Genomic DNA, 25,847 nt, shown 5'->3' on the forward strand with positions numbered 1-25,847 from the left:
AAGTGCAGTCGCTGGTTTTCCGGCCAGACATTGACAGCTCAAAGCAGAGTGGGAGATCGGGAGCGCGCCTCGCCGCCACCTCTGCAACTGTGGCGCGCTCGAGCTGAACGGTGCGAACGGATGCGCGGAGCGGCGCCTGCGCGCGTTCGTCTGATGGGCGCCGTTGGAGCAGTGGGCGAGAGAGCGGCCCAGTGTTTGACATTGCTGCCATGTTACTCGCAGAGTCTGTCACCGCTCTCAGCACTGAGCGCTGAAATTCGACTACCGCTCTCCACAGGGTGAGATATTATTATTTGACGTCATTTCTCAAACGGTTGGACGACTATATTTATTTTAATGGTTTATGATTTGGTCAGTGTGGATTGATGTTTATTTTTTGAAAACGGAACAAAATTGTTTCGATGACTTCAGTTATATGGGCCATGAACGTAATGTCATCCGCTGCCCTCTGTGCTAGACGATGCGACCAGAGTTCACCCTGGCATTCGGGTGACCGGTGTGTCATCGTTTAGAGGGGTTTGGTGGTTATCTTCATGGCTGGGTAATCCAGAGGCCTGGGCCAATGATCCGGAGTTCAAATCCCATCAAGGCAGCTGAGGATTTTAAATTCAGTTCAATAAATAAATATTGAATTAAAAAGCTAGTATTAGTAATGGTGACCACTGTTTTGTCATAAAAATCCATCTTGTTCACTGATATCGTTTAGGGAAGCAATCTGCTGTCCTTACTTGGTCTGCCCTATATGTGATACCTAGCAATGTGGTTGACTCTTAACAACCTGCTGAAATCTCATAGTGAGCCACTCAGTTAACCGCTATGAAAAAGCACAAGAAATACTACGAAGGAAATATAAGATTAAAACTGAACAGACTATTGGCTATTGACCTCGGCACCTGATTTGGACACGACAAAGGCATACCCAGTCCATTCAACCCTGCAAAGTCCTTCTCATTAGTTTCTGGGGACCTGTGCCAAAATTGGTAAAGCTGCCTCACAGACTAGTCAAGAGCAGCCTGGGCATAGTCATGTTCATAGAATTATACCTTTCAGTCAAAGTCCCAGATGCCTCCATCACCATTTCTGGGTATATTCTGTCCCTCCGGCATGACAGAGCCATCAGAGGTGGTGGCACAGTTAACACATTTGAGATGACTCTGGACCCCATGAAGTCTCAGGTCAAACATTGGCAAGGAAGCCACCTGCTGTCCCTCAGCTGATGAATCAGTATTTCTCCATGTTGAACACCACTTGGAAGAAGCACTGAGGGTAGCAAGGACACAGCATATACTCTAGGTGGGGGAACTTCAGTATCCATTACAAATAGTGCCTTAGTAACATCACTACTGACCGAGCCGGCCACGTTCTGAAGGACATAGCTGTCAGACTGGGCCTGTAGCAGCTGATGAGATAACCAACATGAGGGAAAAACCAGCTTGGTCTCATTCTCACCAGATGCATCCATCCATGACAGTATTGATAGGAGTGAGCACTGCTTATTTCTTGTAGAGGCAAAGTCCTGTCTTCACACTGAGGACAACTTCCATCATGTTCTGTGGCACTACCTCCATGCTAAATGGATTAGATTTAGAACAGACCTAGCAGATCAAAAGTGGGAATTCATGAGGCGCTGTGGACCATCAGCAGCAGCAGGATTATATTCCACCACAATCTGTAGCCTCGTGGTCTGGCATATCCCTCACGCTATCCCATGATGAACCATGGTTCAATGTGGAGTGTAGAAGAGCATACAGGAGAAGCAACAGGTGTAAAAAATTAGATGCCAACCTGACAAAGCTACAACACAGGACTACAGGCATGCTAAACAGAGAAAGCAGCATACTCTAGACAGAACTAAGCGTTCCTACAACCAATGGATCAGATCAAAGCTTGGCAGTTTTGCCATACCCAGTTGTGAATGGTGGTGCACAACTAAACAGTTAATGGGATGAGGAAGTTCCATGAACATCCCCATCCTCAATGATGGCACAGCCTAACACATGATTGCAAACGACAAGGCTGAAGTATACGCAACTATTTGTAGCCAGAAGTATCGAGTGGATAATCCATCTTGAGTTCGTCCCGAGGTCCCTACCTATCAGATGACAATCTTCAGCCAGTTTGATTCACTCCACATAATAGCATGAAACTACTGAGTGGACTGGATACAGCAAATTCAGTGGGTTCTGGTAACATCCTGGCTTTAGTGCTGAAGATATGTCCTCCAGAACTAGCAGCTTCTCTAGCCAGCTGTCCCAGTACAGCTGCAATACTGATATTTACCCGACAAAGTAGAAAATTGCCTAGGTATGGCCTGACCACGAAATGTCAAACAAATCCAATCCAGTCAATTGCTATCCCATCAGCAAAGTGATGGAAGGTGTCACCAGGAGTGCTTTCAAGCATCGATGCTCAGTTTGAGTTCCGCCAGGTCTACTCAGCTGCAGACATCATTGCAGCCTTGGTTCAAAATACCACAGGTGAGGTGTGAGTGACTGCCATTGACATCAAGGCAGCATTTAACTGAGTGTGGTTTCAAGGAATGTGAACACTATCTCATTAAAGTGAATTGGAATCAGGGGTAAAACCCAACCTACTGGAGTCATACCTAGTGCAAAGGAAGATGGTTGTGATTGTTGAAGGCCAATCATTTCAGTGCTAGGACTATGCTGTGGGAATTCCTTAGGGCAGCGTCCTAGGCCCAACCATCTACAGCTGTTTCATCAATGACCTTCCCTCTAATATAAGGTCAGAAGAGGGAATGTTTGTTGATGAATGCATAATGTTTAGTTACATTCGCAATTCCTTAGATAATGAAGCAGTCTTTGCCCGTATGCAGCAAGACTCAAACATTCAGGCTTGGACTGACAAGTGGCAAGTAACATTTGTGCTACACAAGTGTCAGGCAATGACCATCGCAATCAAGAGTGAGTCTAACCACCTCCTCTTGTCACTCATTGACATCATTGAATCCCCCACCATCAACATCTTGGGGATTACCATTGACCAGAAACATAACTGGACCAGCCACATAAATACTGTGGCTACAAGTGCAGGTCAGAGGCTGGGTATTCTGCAGTGCATGACCCACCTCCTGACGCTGCAAAGCCTTTCCACCATCTACAAGGACCAAGTCAAATTGTGATGGAATACTCTCTGTTTGCCTGGATGAGTGCAGCTCCGACAATACTCAAAAAAACTTGACACCATCCACCTTCTCAAGGGCAATTAGGGATGGACAATATTGCTGGCCTTGTCAGCGATGCCCACACCCATGAATGAATAAAAAAAAGATGTGCAGTTCCACTCCTAATTGGCTAACTGACCTGTCCATCATTTCAGGTAAGATTAACCAGCCAATCCTCAGGTGTTTACATTTTTTGGATGTACTATTATTCAAAGAGAAATGGTACTAAAGAAGTTATTCAAATTTACGATAGACAGATCACAAGGAAATTAGAACAGGGATAAAGCCCTTTATAGGCCATTTAGTTTTATTTCACTTGTTGGTGAAATGCTGGAGTCAGTGATCTATTGGATGAAATTACTAAGCTCTTGAACAAACATGGTTAATCATGGCCAGTGAACATGGATTTCTAAAGTACAGTGGTGATTAACAAACTCAGTTTGAAGAAATAAAGGAGAGGATATATAAAGAAAATGAAGTGAATGTGGCCTAGTTGGGTTTTAAAATGTATTTGTTAAAGTACCATTTAAAATACTTACTACAAAGATAATTGCAAATAGTGTTACTGGAATGTGGTCACTTGGCAGAGAGAAATTTTGATAGCACAATGGAAAAGGTAAAGGAAAGCTTCTCTGACTGCAAAGATGTGGTGTTTCATAGGAGTCTTTTGGAGCTGATCTTCCTTACACTTTCTCTTTACCTGGTCTTAGGAATTGAGAGAATAATATATGAATTGGATGGCAGCACCAGATTTGGCATATGGCAAGATGGGGATTGTGAAAGGTTGCAGGAGGCTAACACAATGGGCAGATTGGTGGCAGATTCAGTTTAATGTAGAGAAAAAAATCAAATTGATACATTTGGAAAGAAGAATATTGAAACGAAGCATGCCTTAAATGGTTTAATTGAAGTAGAGGACGAGAGAGACTTTGTTGTTGAGCTGCACAGATCATTAAAAATGGAGCAAAAGCAGATACCACTGGAATTCTTAGTTTTTTATGACGAAGCATAGATCACAATAATAAGGAAGTAATGTTAACCTTGAACAAGTTAAGCCGTTGTTAGAATATTCATTACAGCTTTGGGCATACCCATTAAACATAAGCAATGAAAAAAGGTAAGGACCTTTATTAGGATTTTTCCAGGAATGGAGGGGGTAGTGGGTGTGGTTATGGTTTGAAGAGAGACTTGAGAAGTTAGGACTTGATTTTCTGGAGCTGAGAATTTAGGGGCTGTCCAAATGGGAGCGTATTTGGGAAACCGTAATCACAATATCATTTGGGACACTATGGAAAAGGACATGAAGAAATTATATGTAAAAATACTCAAATGGAGGAGGGTTAATTTCAGTGAGTTGAAAGGAATCTGACCTGGTGGATTAGAATCATATATTTGCAGATAAGACAATAACTGAGCAATGGGAGCCCTTGAAATAGAACAAAGAACAAAGAACAGTACAGCACAGGAATAGGCCATTCGGCCCTCCAAGCCTGCGTCGATCTTGATGCCTGCCTAAACTAAAACCTTCTGCACTTCCGGGGATCATATCCCTCTATTCCCATCCTATTCATGTATTTGTCAAGATGCCTCTTAAACGTCGCTATCGTACCTGCTACCACTACCTCCCCCGGCAGCAAGTTCCAGGCACTCACCACCCTCTGTGTAAAGAACTTGCCTCGCACATCCCCTCTAAACTTTGCCCCTCGCACCTTAAACCTATGTCCCCTAGTAACTGACTCTTCCACCCTGGGAAAAAACTTCTGACTATCCACTCTGTCCATGCCGCTCATAACTTTGTAAACCTCTATCATGTCACCCCTTCACCTCCGTCGTTCCAGTGAAAACAATCCGAGTTTATCCAACCTCTCCTCATAGCTAATGCCCTCCAGACCAGGCAACATCCTGGTAAACCTCTTCTGTACCCTCTCCAAAGCCTCCACGTCCTTCTGGTAGTGTGGCGACCAGAATTGCACGCAATATTCGAAGTGTGGCCTGACTAAAGTTCTGTACAGCTGCAGCATGACTTGCCAATTTTTATACTCTATGCCCCGACCGATGAAGGCAAGCATGCCGTATGCCTTCTTGACTACCTTATCCACCTGCGTTGCCACTTTCAGTGACCTGTGGACCTGTACGCCCAGACCTCTCTGCCTGTCAATACTCCTAAGGGTTCTGCCATTTACTGTAGATGTCCCACCTGCATTAGACCTTCCAAAATGCATTACCTCACATTTGTCCGGATTAAACTCCATCTGCCATTTCTCCGCCCAAGTCTTCAACCGATCTATATCCTGCTGTATCCTCTGACAATCCTCATCATTATCCGCAACTCCACCAACCTTTGTGTCGTCCGCAAACTTACAATCAGACCAACTACATTTTCCTCCAAATCATTTATATATACTACAAACAGCAAAGGTGCCAGCACTGATCCCTGCGGAACACCACTAGTCACATCCCTCCATTCAAAAAAGCACCCTTCCACTGCTACCCTCTGTCTTCTATGACCAAGCCAGTTCTGTATCCATCTTGCCAGCTCACCTCTGATCCCGTGTGACTTCACCTTTTGTACCAGTCTGCCATGAGGGACCTTGTCAAAGGCTTTACTGAAGTCCATATAGATAACATCCACTGCCCTTCCTTCATCAATCATCTTCGTCACTTCCTCAAAAATCTCAATCAAATTAGTGAGACACGATCTCCCCTTCACAAAACCATGCTGCCTCTCGCTAATGAGTTCGTTTGTTTCCAAATGGGAGTAAATCCTGTCCCGAAGAATCCTCCCTAATAATTTCCCTACCACTGACGTAAGGCTCACCGGCCTATAATTTCCTGGATTATCCTTGCTACCCTTCTTAAACAAAGGAACAACATTGGCTATTCTCCAGTTCTCTGGGACCTCACCTGTAGCCAATGAGGATGCAAAGATTTCTGTCAAGGCCCCAGCAATTTCTTCCCTAGCCTCCCTCAGTATTCCCATCAGGCCCTGGGGATTCATCTACCTTAATGCTTTGCAAGACACCCAACACCTCCTCCTTTTTGATAATGAGATGACTGAGACTATCTACACTCCCTTCCCTAGGCTCATCATCCACCAAGTCCTTCTCTTTGGTGAATACTGATGCAAAGTACTCACTTAGTACCTCTCCCATTTCCTCTAGCTCCACACATAGATTCCCTTCTCTGTCCTTGAGTGGGCCAACCCTTTCCCTAGTTACCCTCTTGCTCTTTATATACGTAGAAAAAGCCTATGGAAGATAATTTGGGTATAGACTAGACACATTCCTGCAAAGGGGAAATGAAGGGCATCCAAAACTGGAGGTCCCTCTAATGACAAAAGATAAAGGGATTAAAATGAAACAGAAAAAGGAGACTTGTGATAAATGTCGGGTTCATAATTTAGTAGGGTACCAAAGTCCAGAGGACAACTGTAAAAGGGAAGTAGAGGGGCAAAGAGCGTGAATGAGAATAGATTAATAGGTAACATAAAAGGGAACCCAAAAGTCTTTTATAAACACAGAAATAGTAAAAGGATAGTCAAAGGAAGGGTGGGGCCAATTCAGGATCAAAGTAGAGATATTCTTGTGGAGGCAGAATGCATGACTGATGAACTAAATAAGTAGTTTGCATCTGTTCTCACTATAGAAGAGAATGCTGCCAAAGTCATAGTAAAGGAGGAAATAGGACAGAAATCAGATAGGATGAAAATAGGCAAAAAGGAGGTGCTTAAAAGGTTGACAGTGCTGAAAGAAGAAATGTTACCTGGTCTGATAGGATGCTTCCTAGTTTGCTAAGGGAAGTAAGGGCGGAAATTGCTGAGACTGTAGCCACAATCTTCAGTCCTCCTTTAGATATGGAAGTAGTGCCAGAGTACTTCTACTGGAGGATTGCTAATGTTAAGCCCCTGTTCAAAAAAAAGTGGAGAGGGTGAAAGCTAGCAATTACAGGTCCGTCAGCCTAATGTTGGTGGTGGGGAGACTTTTAAGAGCTATTAATCCAGGATGAAGTTAATTGGCATTTGGAAACATATAATAAATATAAATGAAGCCAGAATGGATTTGTTAAAGGCACATCATATTTGATTAACTTGAATTCTTTGATGAAGTAATGGAGGGTGGATGAAGTAGTATAGTTGATGCATTGTACCTGGACTTTTGAAGGGCGTTTGACAGAGTTGCCGCATAATTGACTTCTTCGCAAACTTGAAGCCCATGGGATTAAAGGGGCAGTGGCAGCCTTGATGCAAAATTAGCTAAGGGACAGAAAGCAGAGAACAGCGGTGAATGGTTATTTTTCATACTGGACTGAAGTGTGCAGTGATGTCCTGCAGGGGTTGGTGTTGGGACCACTGCTCTTTTTAGTATATATTAATGATCTGAACTTGGGTATACAGGGTATAGTTTCAAAATTTGTAGATGATATGAAATTCGGAAAGATAGTAAACCATGAGGAGTATAGTAACACAATTCAGGAAGACATAGACTGATGAAATGGACAGACGCATGACAGATTAGGTTAAGTGTGAAGTGATTCATTTTGGTAAGAAGAATGAAAAAGGCATATAAACTAAATGGTACAATTTTAAAGGAGCTGTAGGAACAGAACACCTGTACCTACACAAGGAGCTGTACCTACACAAGTCTTTGAAGGTCGCAGAACAAGTTGAGAAGGCTGTTAAAAAGACACTTAAAATTCTTGGTTTTATAAATAGAGACATAGAGTAAAAAAGCAAGGAGTTTATGCTATAACGTTGGTTAGGCCCCAGCTGGAGTATTGTGGCCAATTCTGGGCACCACATTTAGGAAGAATGTCAAAGCCTTGGAGGGGTTACAGAAGCGATTTACAGGAATGGTACCAGAGATGAAATATTTCAGTTATGTTGAGAGACTGGAGAATTTGATAGAGATGTTCAAAATCTTGATAGTTTCTCCTTATTTACTCTGTTTCCATTGGCAGAAGGATTAATAACTCAAGGACACAGCTTTAGGTATTTAACAAAGAATCAGAGGCAACATGAGGAAAAAAAAATTACACAGCACGTTGTTGTTATCTGGAATGCACTGCCCGAAAGCATGGTGGAAGCAGCTTCAATAATAACTTACAAAAGGAAATTGAAGAAACATTTGAAGTGGAAAAATTTGTAGTGCTATGAGAAAGAGCAGGGGAATAGGACTAATTGGATAGCTCTTTCAAAGAGCCAGCACAGGCACAATGGTCCGAATGCCCTCCTTAAAAACGGAATTAAAAAAGGAATATTGAAGGTTTTGGAGAGTACATAGGAGAATGGGATTAAACTGGATGGCTCTTGGAGAAAACACTGGCACAGATTTAATAGGCCGAATGGCAGAATTTTTTGCGAGCCCATATCTGCAGGCAATCAAACCTGACAAAGTGGTTCATACCTGCTTGTAACAGAGCTGTAGTAAGTAGGGAATGAATCAGGAACTGACAATAATTTTCATATGCCAAATTCTGTATTTCCTCTCAGATCTCCATGGTATTGCTCACAGCAAACATCATAAAATTTTATGATTTATTAAAAGGAATGTTATATACCACAATGCATTATTCTGCTGCAAAAGCGTAGCTGTATTTAATCTGCCTTCTCCTTTAAGGTCACAAAGTCTAATTGCCGCTGTAAATCATGTGGTCAGTTGGGGATTAGTTGCTATTGATGAGGGATGTTTGCAGGTTGCCAGGCGCTTGTAAATTTTTAAGTTAGAACAAATCAGCATTAATAGAGTGCTTGCTTCTCGTTAATACTTTTGAGGCTTTGAAGTGTGACATCTGAAGTGACAATTAACCTTTATATACTCAGCATGGTTGTGTTGTAAATACATGTGCAATCTTATGTAAATCCTGTATATGCAGCCTTTGATACATGACAATTGTTGCTGAATCCTACGGTTTGGTGCTGCTGTATGCAGATTCGTAAGTAACTTCCTATTAGGTTTGAGTCTTTGTGTACATATTTGACCTCACTTTATTTTACTTTTTTAAATTACTAGTTAACTAAACAATAATTTAAAACTAGAACGTTTTAAGAGATTTGTGTTCTATTTTATGACATGGCATAAGCAATAAAACAAATGAGTTAGAAGTACAAATTGGCTTCAAGGGTATGACATAATCCAGTCTATAGTATCTGAAATAATTTTAATTCTAACTTTTTGATGCTATCAATTATCTAATCAATCAAGATCGACTGCAACCAATATGTTGGGTAGGTTAAGTTTAATCAGAGTTTAAGATGGAATGTAACATGCTAGTTATACAGCAAAAACATACGACTGTGACAGGTAGCGAATAACGGCCCAGGTCGGACAGGACGGCTGCCATGTGCGAACAGCTCTTTCTTTCTTCTTTCACTTCTCTACTCAGTGCCCAAGTCTTCTTGACCTCTCGAACCATCGAGTATTGGACTGGAGTCTTCCTTGAGAGTTCTTCTCCGCTGCCTAACTGCACTGAGATCTCCCAAAGTCTCTTACCTTATACCCTTTATCAGGGATAGATCTGGATGGATTATTAAGGCCTTATTGCCCGATAAAAATTTACTGTACTATGAAATGCCCAATAAAATCTCAAGTTCTTTGTTAAACCATGGGGTGAAAGCCCACCTTTAATGCTATCCACCTGCCATCAACTTCTTAAGTCTTCGCATGTACCTTCTGTCTTTGATCAATCAGGCCTTTATATCATCCTTTCCTTATCTCAATCTGTTCTCCCTGAACAGTTCAATCCTCTCAAGAAAATTCAATCTCCGGCCATCAACTAACTCTCAAAAATTTATTATTTGTATCTGTTAACGCTCAAAGCTGTTCATAATGGCCATTCAGCCCAGCTGTCCTTGTTTTTTATCAGACTGTTGAACCATACTGATTCATTAAAGTAATTCCTATTCCTACATACCAATTAACTTTTATATTCCAGCAAGTATCCTAATTAAGCAAGGTTAAATGAAACGCCTAAAAGAGCTTTGGAGTATGGTTATCTGTGCATTTATCCAGCTATAGCCCGGGCTGACAACCATTACCTAAGAATATTCATTCCACTAGTTTTGTTTCCAGGGAACTGAAACCCTGAACAGTTACCAGTAAAACAATATAAACCATATTCTAATTTCTGACAGATCTTTAGAAAGGGAATTGAGATGAGGAAAGAAGGAGGAGTAGCAATATTGATAAAAGACATAATCAAAGTAGTGGAAAGGAAGGATTTCAGTAAAAATGAAAGAAAGTGGAAACACTACAGGAGCAGTAAAGGATTGAAGACTTCAGTGTGGGAATTATCTACTGACCGCTGACATTCGTGATGTAGAGGGGAGATGCATAAAATACTGATATTAGGGAAGTATTTGGCAGAAGCCATGTGCTTATAATGGGAGATGTTAATGTTTACATTGTCTGGGAGAAGCAATTAGTAAAGGCAATGAACTAGAATGTATTTGGGACAGTTTTAGAACCAACAAGGGAACATGCCATATTACACTAAGTGATGAGTAATGAAGCCTAATTAGTTAACAATGTAAAGGTGTTGTGAATAATTATCATAATATTATTAAAATTGACATTTGGGGTCAGAGAGAGTCATAAAGCAATGTTTTAAATTTAAGCAAGGCAAACTTTGAAGGGATGGGGATTAAATTGACCACAGTAAACTGAACTTTCAATGGGTTAACCTATAGACAAACAGTGGGAAGTAGTTAAAGAATCTTTTGATATAATACAAAACCAGTACATTCCCCACATAGGAAAAGGCTCCACTTGTGCAGTTAAGCAACCATAGTCAACAAATGAGATATGATAGAGTATCAAGTTAAAGGAAAAGACTTACTGAAATTCAAGGATAAGTGGAGATCCAGTAGGCTGGGAGAGGCATTAAAAGCAAAAATGGGATACAAAGAAAGTACGTTTAAGGAAAATAGAAGATGGGAGGCTAACCAGGGGTCCCACTCCAGGGCTTGAAGACAAAAATCAAGGCTGACAGTCCAGTGCAGTGCTGCACTGTTGGAAGTGCCTAGTTTTGGATGAGATATTAAACCAAGGCCTTGTCTGCCCTCTCATGTGGATGTAAAAGAACCCATGGGACTATTTTGAAGAAGAGCAGGGGAGTTTTCTCCAATGTCCAGGCTAATATTTATCCCTCAATCAACATCACAGGAACGGATTATCTGGTCATTATCACATTGCTCTTTGTTGGAGCTTGCTGTGCACAAATTGACTGCCGCAGTTCCTATATTACATCAGTAACTACACCTCAAAAGTACTTCATTGGCTGTAAAATGCCTTGGAAATTTCAGTGGTCATGAAAGGTGCTATATAAATGTAAATCTATTTTTAATCAATGGAATAGTCCGATCTGGAGGTAACAAAAGCATGAATGCTGATTTAATAGCAGACAGGCAGAGGCAGAGGTGGAGACGGGTGTGCCACGGAGGTTGCCTTTGTGATGTGCATATGGGATATGGAGAGGAAGTTCAGTTCAGGATTAAATAGGGCACCAACCTTGTGAACAGGTTGGTTCTGCCTGAGAAATGATTAGGGGATGGAACCAGGTGAGGGCAGCCCCATTTTTTTATTCGTGCATGGGATGTGGACATCACTGGCTAGACCAGCATTTATTGCCCATCCTAATTGCCCTTGAGAAAGTGATGGTGAGCTGCCTTCTTGAACTGCTGCAGTCCATGTGGGGTAGGTACACCCACAGTGCTGTTAGGAAGGGAGTTCCAGGATTTTGACCCAGCGACAGTGAAGGAACGGGCGATATAGTTCCAAGTCAGGATGGTGTGTGGCTTGGAGGGGAACTTGCAGGTGGTGGTGTTCCCACGTCTGCAGCCCTTGTCCTTTTAGGTTGTAGAGGTCACGGGTTTGGAAGGTGCTGTCCAAGGAGCCTTGGTGAGTTGCTGCAGTGCATCTTGTAGATGGTACACACTGCTGCCACTGTGCATTGGTGGTGCAGGGAGTGAATGTTTGTGGATGGAGTGCCAATCAAGCGGCTGCTTTGTCCTGTATGGTGTCGAGCTTCTTGAGTGTTGTGGGATGTTTAATGGCATTAGGTTGGCTATACACCTTATATACAGATTAATTGCCCCCATGCCTGTGGCTGAGTCAATAATTTTGTCAAATATCTGTGATGCAACATGTTGGTGCCTATCCCTGGTCCGGAGTCAATATTGCAGACTCCGAGGGCATCTCCCTTCTGACTGTATACCACTGTGCTGTCACCTCTGGTGAATCTGTCCTGCCAGTGGAATAGGAGATACCCAGGGGTGGTGATGGAGGGGTATGGGACATTGGCTGTAAGGTATGATTCAGTGAGTTTGACTATGTCAGGCTGTTGTTTGACTAGTAACTGGATGACGGAGAGCCATTGGAGGAGGCTGTTACGGTTAACTGTATCAAAGACTGAAGAAAGGTCAACAAGGATGAGGATAGACAATGCATCACAGCCACAGGTTGTGGCTTTGATTAGGGCCGTTTGAGTGCTCTGGCAGGGTGGAAACCTGATTGGTGAGGTTGAAACATGAAGTTACGGGAACGAGAATACGCATTTGGTGGGATTGGGGGCAATAACATGTTGAAGGACTTTGGAGAGGAAAGGGAGGTTAAAGATGGGGCAGTATTTTGTAAGGACAGAGGAGTCAAGGGTGGGTTTTTTGAACAGGGGTCTGATATGGCAGATTTGAAAGGAAGGGTTATGGTACCTGAGGAGAGGGAATCATTTACAGTATCAGCTAACATAGAAACTAGGTAGGAAATAAAAACAAGAAATGCTGGAAATACTCAGCAGGCCTGGCAGCATCTGTGGAGAGAGAAGCAGAGTTAATGTATCAGGTCTGTGACCCTTCTTCAGAACTGACAAATATTAGAAATGTAAAAGGTTTTAAGCAAGTAAAGCGGGGAGGGGGTGGTGGGGCAAGAGATAACAAAAGAGAAGGTGTTGATAGGACAAGGTCACAGAGAATAACTGACCAGAGGGAAGTTGGGTGGTCTGCAATTTAGTGAAAATAGGGTTGAGATAGCAGGAGTTGGGTCTCATGGATAAAGTAAGCTTGGATGGGGCCTGAAAAGAAAAAGCTGTCAGTTCAGAGTTAGGTTTGGGGGGAACATTTGGGGGAAGCTTGGCTTGGTGGGCAAAGGGAAGGGAGGAATGTGGCAAAACCAGCAGATTGAATGGTCTTAATCTTAGTGACAAAGAAGTTCATCAGCTCCTCACACTTGTTGGTGAGGGTAGAGATGGCATGGGAGACGGATAGTAGTGGAGAAAAGAAACCGAGGGTTGCCTTGGCATTCCAGAATGATCCTGGGGTAGTAAGCAGTTTTGGCAGAGGAGAGCAGGGCTTGTTGGTACTTGATGTGGCCCAGCCAGATTTGATGATGAAACAGCTGTGTTGTGCACCATGGATGCTCAAGCCTATATTCTTTGGACTTATGGGAGTGAAGATGGGGTCCATATCAGGGACAATGACCAGGATGGGAGAGAGTAAGGGTTTTAATGAGAGCAAGGGCTTCAAAGATGGAGGTGAGGAAGTGATTGAGCAGATATATCGCTGCAGATGTATTGTCGTGAATGGAGGGTTGGGAGTTTGAAAATGCTGTTATAAGTGACTTTCCAGGATGGCACAGAAGGAAGTAGGGTTGGAAAGGAGAAGGGGGAACGTGAGTGGTGAGGGGTACAAGGAGCTCATCAGAGATGGCCTTGTCTGTGATTGAGATATTGGAAATAGAGAAGTCCTGTTTGATGGCAAGGTTGAGGAGTTGCCTGTGAATATGGGTAGGAGAATTAGTATGGAAGAAGAAGTTAAGTGAGGACAGAGAGGACCAGGAGAGTTGAGATCAAGATTGAAATTACTCAGGATGAAGAGTCGCTCTGTGCAAAGGCTGAAAGAGGAAAGAAGTGAAGATAACTTGGTGAGAAATGTGGATTGGGGCTTGAGTGGATGGTAGAGAAATGGGTTCTGATAGAGCAGTGGCTATGTTGTTGGACTAGCAATTCAGAGTCTTAGGCAAATAATCCATAGAATATGAGTTCAAATACCACTATGGCAGTTTGAGAATTTGAAATCAGTTTTAAAAAATCTGGAAAATATGAAGCTGGGATCAGTAAAAGTGACCAATTTATTAGAGTTTTTTGAGGATATAACCAGTAGGATAGATAAAGGGGAACCAGTAGTTGTAGTATACTTGGATTTCCTAAAGACATTCGATTAGATGCCACACTAAAGGTTGATACGCAAGATAAGGGCTCATGGAGTTGAGGGTGATATATTAGCATGGACAGGAAGCGGAAAGTAGGGATAACAGGGGCATTTTCAGGTAGGCAGGCTGTGACTAGATTTGTGCCGTAAGAATCAGTGTTCGGGCCTCAGCTAGTTGCAATCTATATTATTGACTTGGACGAAGAGACAGAAAGTAACATATCTGAGTTTGCTGATGATACAAAGCTAGGCGGGAATGCAAGCTGTGAGGTGGACACAAAGAGGCTGCGAAGAGATATAGACAGGTTAAGTGACTGGGAAACCAGATGGAGTATAATGTGGGGAAGTGTGAGGTTATTCACTTTGATCATAAGAATAGAAAAGCAGAATAGTTTTTAAAAGGTTGGAACTTGTAAATGTTGATGTTCAGAGAGACTTGGGTGTACTCGTACAAGAAACACAAAAAGCTAGCATGCAGGTACTGCAAGCAATTAGGAAAGCAAGAGATTGCAACGGGATTGGAGTACAAGAATAAAGAAGGCTTGCTACAATTGTACAGGGCTTTGGTGAGACCACACCTGGATAATTGTGTGCAATTCTGGTCGTCATATTTAAGAAAGAATATACTTGCATTGGAGGCAGTAGAGCAAAGGTTCACTAGATTGGTCCCTGGGATGAGAGGCTGAGTGAATTGGGTCTGTATTCTCTGGAATTTAGAAGAATGAGAGATGATTTCATTGAAATATTCAAAATTATGAAGGTGCTTGACAGGGTGGACACTGAGAGGTTGTTTCCCCTGGCTGGGGAATCTAGAACAAGAGGGTACAGTTTCAAGATAAAGGGTTGATAATTTAGGACTGAGATGAGGAGAAATTTCTACAGAGAATTGTGAATCTTTGGAATTCTTTACCCCAGAGGGCTGTGTATGTGCCATCATTGAATATATTTAAGGCTGAGATAGACAGACTTTTGGTCTCTCAGGGAATCAAGGGATATGGGGAGTGGGCAGGAAAGTGGAGTTGAAGCCCAAGATCAGCCATGATCATACTGAATGGCAGAGCAGGCTCAACAGGCCGTGTGGTATGCTCCTGCTCCTATTTCTTATGCTCTTATGAAGCTGTTGGATTTATCATAAAAACCCAACAGGTTCACTAATGTCCTTTAGGGAAGGAAACCTATGCTTCTTAATTTTAAAGTTATTATGCTTACATTAAAATCCCTCGATGGCTTCCCTCTGTAGCCTTCTTCAGCTCTACAACCCTCCATAAACTCTGCGTTCCTCCAACTCTGTGTATCCCTCACTTACTATGCCTAACCACTGGAGATTGTGCTTTCAGCTGTCTAGGCTCTAAACTTTGGAATTCCCTCCCCAGACCTCTTTGTCTCTCCATCTCCCTGTCCTTCTTTAAGATGTCACCTGCCCTAATGTCTTCTCCTTTGGCTCGGAGTCAATTGTTGTCTGATTATAGCTCCTGCAAAGCACCTTGGGACTTTTTACTGTATTAATGGTGCTATATAAATATAAGTTGTCATAAGATAAGGTGGCCATACTTGTATGTCGGTTGATATATTTAAGATAATTTGAACAACACTTTGCTCAACCAGTCCTCAAAAATTCTATAAGACAATTACAAACAAATGTTTCTGAATTTAATGGACATCAGCCTAATAAAACCACCTTCAACATTGATAATACGCCAGACTAGCCAATCATAGATTTTCTGACACATGAAATTGAATTTCTTTGGTTCCCATTTTGACAACCTGCCTTGATCCCATGTTGAATGTGGATGTTTTCTATATGAACCTACGTTATTAACTTCTCATGCTAAGAATTTCAAATTAATAATCTAAACAATACAGTCAAAATTACATTTTTGTCGTAGTGCTGTACTACTCATTACCATATACTTCTCACTTAGGAAATTTGGGCAGTATATGTGTTTCATTTGATCAAGATCAATAACTTGTTGCATGTGATCAGCTACCATGGAGGAGTTTTGAATGGATGCTGGCCATTTTGGTATGGGGGGAAGATGATTTTGTTTCTCTGATGGCTCAGCATGTTTATCCAATGAATAGCTGAGCTATACAGACCAGATAAAGTATAATATAGCTGGGAAAAGAGAAAATTACATTTGTTGTCTTTTTTTAAAATAATGTTTCAAAGTTGTAATGTTCTGTTCTGTATGTTCTGAGTAAAGTTGATTGTATAATTGATTATAGGGTACTGGAATTCTGTGGTGTACAGAATGTACAAGTAATTAAAGTGGAATTCAAATGGAATCAGTCCAAAATGCACTGAGTTTATTTACGTACAAGTAACAGAGACTGGAATGTGTTACAAGGCAGCAGTGCCTTACCAAAAAAGCATATCAAATAACATCATAATCACATCTTTACTGTTTATAAGTATCACCTGAACTTTAATTTATGTTGTGTGGTGCATTACAGCCATTGCCGTGCTTTATAATCTCAACAGGTGAGAGTTTCTATATTCCAGTTTTTTTGTTAGTTTTTGTTGACGGGGTTGCCATGCTGTATAGCAATGAATGGTTAGTTATGTGCACCACATAGTTTAACAATGATATTTATATAATTTTACTATAATTTCTGGAAATTGTACTTATTAAAACAGGAGGTTTGAAGTTCTGAGTTGTAAGTGAAGGAATGCGTTTTACTGCATAACATCTTATGCTGTTAATAGGACAATGGAACAACAGGTGTGCTAAGAAATGGATATAAACTTTGTCATTGCTGCTGATCATAGTCAAGTCTAGAGGTAACAAAGGCATGAATGAGGATCTCAGCAGCAGATGAGCTGAGACAGGGGCGAAGTCGGGTGAGGTGGTGGAAATAGGTGGTCTTAGTGATGGTGTGAATATGTGGTTGGAAGCTCATCTCAGGGTCAAGCATGACACCAAGATTGCAAACAGACTGGTTTAGTCTCCGACTGTTGACAAGGAAAGGGATGGAGTCAGTAGCTAGGGAACGGAGTTGGAGCAGGGACCAAAAACATTGCCTTTAGTCTTCCCAATATTTAATTGGAGGAAATTTCTGCTCATCCAGAACTTGATGTCGGATAATCAGTCTGTTAGTTTAGCAACAGTAGAGGAGTCAAGGAAGGTGATGGTGAGATAGAGCTGGGTGTCGTCAGTGTACATGTGAAAACTAATGCGCTCTCCACTCTCTTTCCCAACCCCACTTAATTTGGTGTGTGTTCATTGCACTTGTAGAGTATTTGTCACACAAAATATTCTGGTTGGTTCAGTTTTTTCAGGAATTAAATCAGATACCACTTCATTGGCTCTGAGTATATCTCATAAACTGCTTTCCAGCATCTCCAGTGTCCTGTAATAGGAGAACTCCCCTGTTTATCTTTGAATAGTGACACAAGATCTTTCCCATTCACTTGGATGGGCAGACAGGACCTCAGTTCAACATCTCATCTGAAAGGCGACACCTATGGCAATGCAGCACTACCGTAGTACTGCGCTGAAGTGTACAGCCTTGATTTATGCCCTTGTATCTAGAGTGGAGCTTGACCAGTAATCTTTTGACTCGGAGGCGAGAGTGCTACCATTAAGTCAGATTGATATTCAACAAAACTTTGCAACATTTATAGCAGGTTAGGCTGCAGTCATGATTGTGAATGCAATTGTAACTGAGTTAATGAGACCGTTACAAAACTAAAACTTGTCAAAATGCTTCCATTTTGTCACAGAAACTTTATTGTAATCCAAAATATGGCAGATCTCACTCGCCATCAAAGACCCCCTTACCTGGAATGCTTTGGTGTGGCAATTGGAAAGGACATTCCAAAGTCTCAAGAAATAGCAGCAAAGTTTTAAAATTGTACTTGACATTGATTGTTGAAGAATTTAAGACAATCTGTCAGGCAGGTTTACTGCCCACAGTGTTGCTCAGAGGACAAGAAAACATATCTATAGAAGGTTCAATGGGGAATGCCGAAGGACATGCCAGGCATGGTGCATAGCATACCTTAGAATGAGGTACCATGTTAGTGAAGTTACTACACAAGGCTGGGCGCATGTATATGCATGCAGCTCACTGCCACCTTCTCAAGGGCAATTAGGGGTGGGCAATAAATGCTGGCCTGGCCAGCGATGCCCACATCCCATGAATGAATCAAAAAAAATGTTAGGTATCAATGGTATGGTTCTTGCACTTGAATCAGAAGGGCATGTATTCAAATCCAGAGAGTTGATTGCATAATCTAGGCTGACAGTTCAGTTGAATATTGAGCTATTTCTGCCCTTTTGGAGATGCTGTCTTTTAGATGAGATGTTAAACTGATGTCAAGTCTGCCCTCTCAGGTGAATGTGAAGTATACAATGTCACTATTCAAAGAAAAGCAGGGGAGTTCCCCTGGTATTTGGCCAATATTTATGCCTTAGCCAACACCGCTGAAACAGATCATCTGGCCATTGCTGTTTGTGGGGCCTTACTTCATGCAAATTGGCTGTCGCTTTTCCCTACATTACAACAGTGCCTACACTTCTGACACTGGAGGACCAATGGGAGGCCCGCTAGCACTCAAGATATGAGCTGCCCATCTGAAGATGGAAAGAGAGAGTGGGAAGGCCAGGTAACATTTTTTTGATGTTTTAAAAGCCACAGCAGTCAAGCCATGATCCTGAAGGGCCAGTGGCCACAGCTGTGGCCTGGTGGCAGTTATGGGTCCGGGGACTCCATCACACGATCGGGCCCCCCCCAATCCCACCTCCCACCCCCTACCCTGAGCCCCCCACACTGGCTTAGACATGGTCCAGGCCAATGTGGGCTGCCCACATTCCAGTTGGCACGGGAATGGAGCCTTAGTAGACCCCATATTTGCTAATAATTAGTCTCAATTGGCTGCAGCGGGCAGCCGATCTGACCCCGAGCCACCCTCATTCAAAATGGGTTGTGATCGTGGCAGCAACTGGCATAGAGGCCGGCATGCTTCCGAAACGGACGCCGAACAGATTTAAAAATACAGCCCATGAGTTGTTCCACTGCAGCTATATTTGGAAAATTACCCAGGTATGTTCTAGTTTAACTTGGCTAATTATCACCATATCAGGCTTCCGTCATCAGCAAAGCATTCCAATTAGTCTGTTCACTTAGATTTTGCTAGAACCATTCTACTCCAGACCTCATCAAATTTTTCATCCAGACATGGACATGAAAGCTGAATGCCAGAAGACAGGTGAGGTCAGCTGCCCTCAACACAAAGGTAGTGCTCAGTTAAGTGTGTCAGTGGGTGTAAAAAAAAACCTTCAGTGGTCCTATTCATAGCTCATACAAAAGAAGATGGTTGTGGTTACTGGAACAGTAGAAGATATTCCTGAAGAATTTCTTTGAATATGCCCTTGAAGTGGAATCAGTATGAAATATTGTGGTGGACAAAAAAAGATGCTCTGCTGTGCTCCATCCAGCATCTCCCATACAATTTGAGATACTTTGTATGTAACAGTATATACACTCAGATCTTTCCTGCACGCCCGGAGTCTCACACCCTCTGCACAATGCCCTCGAGGTGGCTGTGGTGGGGAAGAGACGGTTGCCCACCTCCTTCTGGAATGTGTCTTTGCAAAGCAGGTGTGGAAAGAGATGCAGTGGTTTTTGTCAAGGTTCATCCCGAGCAGCTCTGTAACACAGGAGTCTGTGCTCTACGGGCTGTTCCCAGGGACACATACCGAGATAAACATCAACTGCTGCTGGAGGACCATCAATTCGGTGAAAGACGCCCTTTGGTCTGCCTGAAACTTGCTGGTCTTCCAGTGCAAAGAGTTGTCCACGACCGAATGTTGCAGACTGGCACATTCCAAGGTCCAGGACTACATGCTGAGGGACACACTAAAGCTTGGGGCAGCCGCGGCAAAGGCTCAATGGGGAAAGACCATTGTGTAAGGTACCCCCAGCAAGGTGAACTGAGGGGCTGGATCCATGGAAAACCCCTCGAACTGTATCCAGAAAATATTTGTTTGCTGCAAAAAGTACATGGCAGGTAAAATGAAATGGAAGTGTTGTGAGGCAACTCACTCCTGTATTGAAGGAAACTGATCTCCTTTGCACTCTTTGTATTGTTGACTGGTGCTGTTTTGAACTATTTTGTAATGTATTTTTTACAGATTTTTACGAATAAAGTATATTTTGGAAAAAAAATATACACTCTTCACCCTACCCAAAACCAAGTCAACTCCTGTTGAAAAGACAGAAAATAGTCCAGGAGATCACTTTGGCCCTGAATTCTATGCAATATCTACCTTTTCAAAATCTCCACCCTAGTTAGAAACAAATTCAGATCTTGCTTGAAGGAATTCAGCGAATCGGCATCCACCAGACAAACTGGCAGCCTTCTCCAGAGGTTTACTATTCTCTGTGAAAAGAACTGCTTCCTGACATCTAACCTAGATTTGGCCTTGGAGAATTTAAAATTATGACCCCTGGTCTTCCATAATCTACTTAATTGGAACTCGAACACAATCTATTTCCTTCAACATCTTATATACCTCAATCAGATCATTTCTATGTCTATGCTTCTCTAAAGTCGAGAGTCCCAGCTCTTTTAGCCTATCTCGATAATGAAGATGTGTTTAACTGGGAATTATTTTAGTAGCCCTCCTATGTATTAATTGCATACCAATTGGGTGTTAGTTGTATTCAAGTGGTGTATGTTAATTGGGGACTTATCTGTGCTGGCTAGGAGCAGGTTGAACGAGGGGCTTTAGTTGGAGGCACACCATATATATGTATCCCTGTAAATAAAAGCTTGTAAATATCTTAAAGGGGATGACTTGTGTGCCGTCTGCACAACTTAGAGGGAACATTGCCCAACACCCTCTTTGCTGTAGTTATCGTTTTATGGTATTGATCGTGAACTTTTCGAGATCTATGCACTAGAATGCCCAGATCTCTCTCTCTCTATCTCCAATACAAAAGAAAAATTGTACAGACGCTGGAAATCTGAAATAAAAACAGAAAATTATGGAAATACTTTTTCTCCACCTGCATTAGTGCTTTTCCCTTGTTCAGCATCCATCCTGCCCACATTCCAAGTTAAACATCATTTACCAGTCATAAGCCCAATCTCCCAATATATCAAGCTCCTCCTGAAGCCATCGAGCATTGTCTACAGTCCTAACAATTGCATAAATCTTGGTATCTTCTTCAAGTGTAGGGTTCACTGATTAAGATGGTATTCAGTGAAGGAAAAGCATGGGAGTATTTGTCCAGTGTCATGAAAACTAAGCGGGGGGTGTGTCAGCAGCAAGCCTGTTTCCCAGGCAACAACAGGAGAGGGGGGGGGGGGGCACCTGCTGTAATATATCAGTTAACTGTGTGTGTAAAGACTGGCTGAAACCAGTCTGATCTGGAGACTAACGAAGTATGCTCACTGAAGGACGGATCTCTCCCTCTTAGCAGAAAAATTCTACATTGATATTCAGGCTGTGTATTGAGAGGGAAAAAGCCCTGGAAAGGAAATCTTTGTATTGTTGGAAGTAGTAAATTCCTTTTACTTCCAAACTCTAGGAAGTCTCTGCTTCAGGAGTGACTCTCTGTTGCCTGTTTGTGTTTGCTGGAATTTTCAGTAAAGTTTCCGCTGAAAGACTACTAATTTTAAAATCCAAATAAACCTGTTGCTATAGTCCTTATTGGAAGAACTGTGTAATGCCTGCTGCAACCAAAGTACTTTGAACACCTATCCATTAAAGACTGTTCATCGAATTCGCCTGGAGACTTCAAGTGGCATCTTTCTGTTTGGCTCTGGGACACCGCACCAAACCAGGCACGTAACCCAAAAAGACTTACAACCCAGTGATTCTTTTATTCCTAAGAAACAACTTTAATTTTATTGAAACAGGTTAACTATTGGTTTTTGAAAGTATGTGTGTGCATAAAGATTAAGATAGGTAAGAAGTTATAAGGTCTATAGACGTAGATTTATCTCAATATTGTTTAAGATTTAGTTTATTAATAAATAGTTAATTTGTTGTTGTTTAAAGTTACCTGGTTTGGTCTGCTTTATTCTGGGGGGTTAATAAAGTGTTTAATTTGGCTAATTTCAAGTAGGTGGGAAAACTTTAATAATATGCTAAGACTTGTGGAGTAATGGGACTGAATTGATAGTGCATTGCTCCCGCCTCGGTCGGAATACCGGATAGAACTTCTCTTCAGCTTCATTGTTGTGTTTCAACAAAAGAAGTTTCATTCCATTCATAGAGAGCAACATAAAGATTGGGGGTATACACATGGGATTAAGGTAGAAGCTGAAATATCATAAACTTTCATAAATCATTCCTTAAATGACCTGCTCCTCAGATAAAGTCTCCCATGAATGGTTTTGCCTTTCCCAGATTTCCAGAAAATGACTTTCTTTTTGATTTCAAAGACCAGAACTATCCTCTCCCAAGATACACGTACACACATACACTCTCTCTATGTCACTCTCATTCGCTATCTCTCATCAACAGCAAATTTAAATGCAAAACATAGTGCATCTGATGGTCCTGCTGCAGTGGCTGCCCAGCACATAATCATGTTACCACCCATTCTCTCTCCTCACACTACTTCTTCTCCTTCTCCACCTCCCATTTCCTTTTACTAATGCCACCAGTACTTGATTGTCTTGTTCATTGCCGACCAAAACAGAACACAATATTGGCAGTGCTTTCTGATGAGAACACAAGTATTTTGGTATTACATCCTCTTATTTGCACTGTATTGAAATGCCATATAACTCAGAATTCTGTCTAATCATTGATTGCTGCAGTTATTATACATGCTAAGCACCAAATCTGTTGGCACCCTGCCAGATCTCTTTCAGTGTTTTAACTGGGGGAAATTGTGGCTCATCCAAGACTGGATGTTAGACATTTATCCCACAATAATGATCTGATTGGGCATAGTCAACATGGACCCATATTCCGGCCCCTCCCGCCACGGAGCCTGACATTGTGGGCTTAGTAAAATCCAGCGCAATGTCTGTGGATTATAAAGCCAAGAGGCAGAATGTAGAGAAGAAAGAGAAGTAGACCAGGAATAGGTCCTTGCGGGACTCTGGTGATAATGATCTGGTGGTGAATAGAGAAGCCACTGCTGGAGAATCTCTGTGTATAATTGGATATGTATGAGTAATACAAAGCACTGAGCTGGACAATAACGGAGAGTGTTGGCGGAGCATGCTGTGGTTGACTGTATCAAAAGCTGCAGAGAGGTCGAGGAGAATAAGGAACAAAATGCACCATTTGAAAGGAAATGAAAGGGCAGTTGGAGATAGGGCATTAGTTTGCAAGGACAAGGTGGTCAAGGGACAAGGTGGTCAAGGGTAGGGTTTTTGTGGAGGGGAGTGATGACGCCGATTTGGAATTGCAGGGAGACAGTATCTGAAGAGAGGGGAACCATTTACAATATCAGCTCACATGGTGTCCTGGAAGGGGAGTTGGGTGGTCAGCAGTATACTGAGAATGCAGTTAAGGGATCTAGGTGTGGATTTTGGGGAGACGATGCACTGAGAGATAGCAGAAAAACTAGGGAAAATCATGGACCCAGGGCTGGGGTAGCGGGTATCCTGGTGGAGATCAGGCTTGGTGGGGAAGGGGAAAACAACAGACACAGCTGAATGGATGGTGTCAATCATAGGGACATAAGAACATAAGAAATAGGAACAGGTGTAGGCCATTCAGCCCCTTGAGCCTGCTCCGCCATTCAATAAGATCATGGCCTCAACTCCACTTTCCTGCCTGCCACCAAAACCCTTGGCTCACTTGTAGATAAAAAATCTGACTAACTCAGCCTCGAATGTATTTAATGACCTAGCTTCACTGATCTCTGGGTAAGAGAATTCCAAAAATTAACAACCCTTTGAGAGAAGGAATTCTTTTTCAGTTATGTCTTAAATGGGAGACCCTTTATTCTGAAACTGTTCCCCCTAGTTCTAGATACCCCCAAGATGCGAAACATCCTCTCAGCATCTACCCTGTCAAGCCCCCTCAGAATTTTATATGTTTCAATAAGATCCCCTCTCGTTCCTCTAACCTTCAATGAGTATAGGCCCAACCTCAATTTTTCCTCATAAGGCAACCCCTTTATCCCAGGAATCAACCGAATGAACTTTCTCTGAACTGCCTCCAATGCAAGTACATCCCTCCTTAAATAAGGAGACCAAAACTCTATGCAGTACTCTAGGTGTGGTCTCACCAACGCCCTGTACAGTTATAGAAAGACTTCCCTGCTTTTATACTCCATCCCCTTTGCAATAAGGCCAACATTCTATTTACCTTCCTAAATACTTGCTGTATCTACATACTAATGTTTTGAGATTCATGTACAAGGTCACCCAGATCCCTCTGTACTGCAGCATTCTGCAGTCTCTCTCCATTTAAATAACATTTTGCGTTTCTGTTCTTTCTACCAAAGTGGACAACCTCACATTTTCCCCACATATACTCCATCTGCCACTCACTTAACCTGTCCATATCCCTTTGCAGTATATCTGTGTCCTCCTCACAACTTGCTTTTCCACCTATCTTTGTATTGTCAGCAAATCTGGCTACAATACACTCGGTCCCTTCATCCAAGCCATTAATATAGATTGTAAATATTTGAGGCCCCAGCGCTGATCCCTGTGCACTCCACTAGTTACAGTTTGCCAACCTGAAAAATGCCCCATTTATTCCTACTCTGTTTCCTGTTAGTTAACCAATCCTCTATCCCTGCTAATATATTACCCCCAACACTATGAACTCTATCTTGTGTAGTAACCTTATATGTGGAACCTTATCGAAATCTAAATACAGTATATCTACTGGTTCTCCTTTATCCACCCTGCTTGTCAGATCCTCAAAGAACTCTAATAAATTTGTCAAACCATAAAACCATGTTGACTCTATTTGATTGCATTATGATTTTCTAAATGTCCTACTACTTCATGATGACTTCTAGCATTTTACCACTGACAGATATTAGGCTAACTGGCCTATAGTTTCCTGCTTTTTGTCTCCCTCTGCAGTTTTCCAATCCCCAGGACCTTTCCAGAATCTAGGGAATTTTGGAAGATTACAACCAATGCATTCACTATCTCTGCAGCAACTTTTGAGATGCTAGGAAGCAGTCCATCAGGTCCAGGGGACTTGTCAGTCTTTAGTCCCATTAGCTTTCCTAGTATTTTTTCTCTAGTGATAGTGAACGTTTCAAGTTCCTCCCTCCCTTTTGCCCCCTGATTTTCTGCTATTCTTGGGATGCTTTAAATGTTTTATACTGTGAAGACAGATATTTGTTCAAAGTCTCTGCCTTCCTTGTTTTCTATTATTAAATCCCCAGTCACATCCTTTAAGGGACCCATGTTTACTTTAGCTACTCTCTTCCTTTTATATATACTTGAAGCTCTTACTAACTTTTTTATATTCCTTGCTAGTTTACTCTCATATTATAATTTATCCCTCTTTTTTTGTCATTCTT

At 42.1% G+C, this 25,847-nt stretch overlaps 1 protein-coding gene across 18 annotated transcripts in view; it reads left to right on the top strand.

The window, feature by feature from the left end:
- LOC137376532 (CAP-Gly domain-containing linker protein 4-like) overlaps positions 1–25,847 on the top strand; it is a 373,251-nt gene continuing 347,404 nt past the window's right edge. For 3 of the 18 annotated variants that reach the window (XR_010976270.1, XM_068045265.1, XM_068045266.1), the window contains exon 1: positions 48–278. The gene's annotated coding sequence lies outside the window, so the exon portion shown is untranslated. Of the gene's footprint in view, positions 279–25,847 lie in introns of all 18 variants that reach the window. The other 15 variants (XM_068045271.1, XM_068045270.1, XM_068045272.1 and 12 more) reach the window with 10 other exon arrangements.

The sequence above is a fragment of the Heterodontus francisci genome, chromosome 13, assembly GCF_036365525.1.
Source record: "Heterodontus francisci isolate sHetFra1 chromosome 13, sHetFra1.hap1, whole genome shotgun sequence".
Classification (NCBI taxonomy): Eukaryota; Metazoa; Chordata; class Chondrichthyes; order Heterodontiformes; family Heterodontidae; genus Heterodontus; species Heterodontus francisci.